Here is a 4,035-nt window from a genome sequence, read left to right as displayed (position 1 = left end):
TCTAAGTTCATAACTTTAATAAGCACAATGCATAACTTTAATAAGCACAATATATTCTTTAGTTTCTTATGGGCGGGCCAGATTTAGTGATGTGTCGTTCGTGAACGATTCGTTCCTTACAAGGACTCGGGAGTAACGAGTCCTCTCAAAGAGAGATTCGTTCATTTTCTCGTGGCCGCACATCGGGAGAGGTAACTGTTTCCTCTACTAAACTAATGCAGGTCATGTGAAAAAGGATCCAAAGACTCGTACAAAGACCCAGTCAGGAAATGAACGAATCATTTCTGTTTCCTCTAGCTACCAGTACTGAGCCTATGCAGGTCACGTGAAAAAGGATCCAAAGACTTGTACCCGGCAGATGAACGAATCGTTCACCTCCCGACCGTGTCTTCGGATCAATAGGCGCGTTCGACATGGACTGACTTCATGCAGCGCCGCAGCCGGCTGCAGGCTGCAGGCGGCTGATTTGAAACAGTGAATTCTGGTTAGACTTTTTGTCCGACTTGAGACGGCGCCGAGGCTAGGTCACTGTGACGTAGCCATCAAAGTACCGTGAGATCGATTTGAGAACTGCCGGCTGTGTAGCCGAGCGCATTTTCTCAAGGGCAACTGCACGGGTTCTAATGACGACAGCTATTTCATGATTGGCCGACAACTTTGACGCGTGTTTTGTAATTATTCTGACACCTTCAGTTTCGCCAATGCTCAAATCCGGACCAAACTGTTTAATTGAATAAAAAATTTGTTGAAGAAAGGGTTTTAGTCCGTCTCTTCACTAACGGAAATACTATGTTTAATTATAAATAAAGTAAAGTAAGCAAACAGCCCTTGATCGGCCATGACTATCGAAGGTCAACTGTGCCAAAACGTCTGAATTGTCGTTCGTGTACAGACGTGACATTTTAACGTTTAAAATTGGGTGCTGCCACTTATTTGTTTCTGAGGGGAAACCTACGGTGGCCGACATGTGCAAACGCGCTGCAAATTAAGAAAACACATGCAAATAGACAAAACACAAGCAAATTAACAAAACATCTTCATTAATTTGACAACATATGCGCAGCATTCAGCAAACGCGCTGCAAATACACACAACACAACCAAATATATAATATATAATATGCAAAAACGAAAGCACGCAAACCAAAAACGTTGTATCCAGTTTTCACAACGGAAGTTCTCCAGGCCGTGGGGACGAAAATCAAGCTGTTCCACTTAGCGCTCCCCCTAGAAGCCTGGATAACTTCCGTTGTGAAAATTGGATGCAGCGTTTTTGGTTTGCGTGCTTTTGTTTTTGCAATGCGTTTATGTACTGCAGCATTTTTGGTTTGCATGCTTTCGTTTTTGCAACGCGTTTATGTATTTGCAGGGTGTTTATGTATTTGGTTGTGTTGTGTGTATTTGCAGCGCATTTGCTGAATGCTGCGCATGTGTTGTCAAATTAATGAAGATGTTTTCTTAATTTGCTTGTGTTTTGTCTATTTGCATGTGTTTTCTTAATTTGCAGCGCGGTTGCACATGTCGGCTACCGTAGAAACCAGATAACGATCATTGCAAGAGAGAAAACCTGTCCACACTCAACAGATCTTGATTGAATTAAGGTTAAGAAATAGGCTAATATAAATTTGCAGTGACATTATCAACAACTGTAGGTTATTGTAAGCTACTGAAAAAATAACTTACGTTTGTATACTATATCATATTCACATTTCGAAAAAGGTATACATTTAAGTTCGCTAAAGTGCCCACTAGATGGCAGTGTGAGAGCACAAATAGTAAGGGCAGAGCCTCTGGTAAATTTGATGGGTATACCAGAGAATGTCTAATATGGGGAGAACTCCCACTCTCGGGAAACTTCCGGGTTTTGCAGTTCCACACTAGTTCCATATGAGGGCGCTAACGGTCGAGTGCAGAATGAATGGAGGTCTATGGAGCTATACCCCTCAAAATCCACTTTTCTCAGGATATAATTCTTTGTCTAGTAATTTGAATGTTGAATTCGAAAGGGGAGGCAAAAACAAATACACACTGCTGGGTTTTAGATTTTTTTAAAGTCGCCTTTTGTTGTACAAAGCCTTTTAAAATGTCAATGACGTCATATACATTGTACGGCCAGAGATATCGCATTACGGCAAGCTGTGGTCACTTCCTTTTTTCTCTCGAGGCATCGACAACACAGCTGACAGGTTAGGCTCTCCCTGTCAATACACATGCTAGAAAGAGTTTTGGCTTGCTAATGTTGTTGCTAATGTTGCTAATGCTCTGACATTCTGATTCCACTTCGGATGCCATCAAGCGGGATCTCTGGTCGTAGTCAGTCCTTCACTAACCAATCAGCATTCATTAGCAGAATGCTAGCGTGTTATGGGCAACAACGACTCACCCTGTAAGAAATAGAAAGGACATAAGTACTCGTTCATTCAAATGTTGACCTATAATCCATGTTGAACATGCAAAAACTACAATCAAATCTGATATTTATGAACGAAGATCAGGTGAAAGAGACAAATTTAGCCGTTTAGCTCCATAGACTCCCATTCATTTTGCACTCGACCGCGATCACTCCCAGTGGAACTCTGGTGGAACTGCAACAAAATTCCGTACAATGGGGCTTAATAGGGAGTGGGCAGGCTCTCCTTAAAGATCCTGTAAAGTGGAATTAAAAACGAGTTTCAAGTTCACCACACCACAGAATAATGTGTTATTGACTGCCCATCCAAATTCGAATGAAAAAAACACAGACAAGTATGTTAAATTAGGCTTTGAAATCGTAAGAAAATCAGCAGTCTTCTCTGTTCGAGACTGGGGGGGGCGTGTCGCCTGAAGGAGCTGAAGCTCGGACCTCTCGCTGGAAGGCGCCGCCTCTCAAGTAAGCTACCTACGACCCAGATAATGGACGCTACGTCAAGCCGAACAAAACAGTATAGAATTAGAATGTATTTGTTCAATGAGTGAAACATACAGATGCATATAAATGAAATATTCCCCAGAGCTGTAACACAGGAGTAAACATTTACAGCAGAGACAGCAGACAGTGAGCTCTCCAACTACTTCTAGCACATTAGCTACCATTTCACCAAAATACCATCATTCTACACCGAGTAGCCTAATATCAAGTTAGCGGTTTGCATTAATTATAGCAGAGATACCTCTGGAAAAGTTATCTAGTATGATTATAACAACCACACAGAACTGAGTGATGAACTGCTGGCGGCGGTGGATGGTCCAGGTGCGGCCGGGGGGGCGATGCTCAGTACGGCTCCGCGCTGCAAGAGAAGCCGTGTGTTGGTGAACCCCGTCTGTCTCTGGTCCGCCGTGAAATGGTCAGTGGCGCAAAGGCGGCTGTTGGAGTTTATCCGAAGCTTTCCATGAGCGTGGCTCTTCACAAAATCTATCCAGCTATTTTTCCTTTCATTATCAACAGGGAACTTAAATGGCGTTGCAGCGCAGCTGGAGTTCTTGCATCCAGGGAAGATGCAGTTGCAGGTGGTGGGAGACATCCTGAAGCTAGCTAGCTAGCTGATGTAAGCTACAATAACAGTACAGCAGGAGGAGCCATTCAGTGATCTGACGTAGATGGGGCGAAATGACATAGATAGGGCATTTTTTGGCTCCGCCCATTAAAACCTGATCTGAAAACGGAAGTGAAACTGTTCTTCGGTCTAACTCCACATTTAAGTGCGACAAAGTTTTAGCGCTTTGCACATGCTTTCAGGAACTCATTTCACACGTATATAATGTACTTAGAAGCAAAACATGGAATTTAACCTTTAACCCTTGTGTTATCTTCGGGTCATTCTGACCCATCAGTCATTGTGACCCACCATCGTATTGCGACAACTTTACCGCATACAAAAACAAAGTGAAACATTTTCTTTTAACCGTTGGGCTGTCTCAGACCCCCCACATTGCGAAGGTTAAAATAAAAATATTTGTATTTGTTTTTGTATTGAGTAAAATTGGGTAAACACAACGATGGTTCGTTATGAACCTTTGGGTCATGTGACCCGAAGGCAGCACAAGAGTTAAACAGGCT

Source organism: Osmerus eperlanus, chromosome 12, assembly GCF_963692335.1.
Source record: "Osmerus eperlanus chromosome 12, fOsmEpe2.1, whole genome shotgun sequence".
Lineage (NCBI taxonomy): Eukaryota > Metazoa > Chordata > Actinopteri > Osmeriformes > Osmeridae > Osmerus > Osmerus eperlanus.
Note: the sequence above shows the minus strand (reverse complement) of the source record.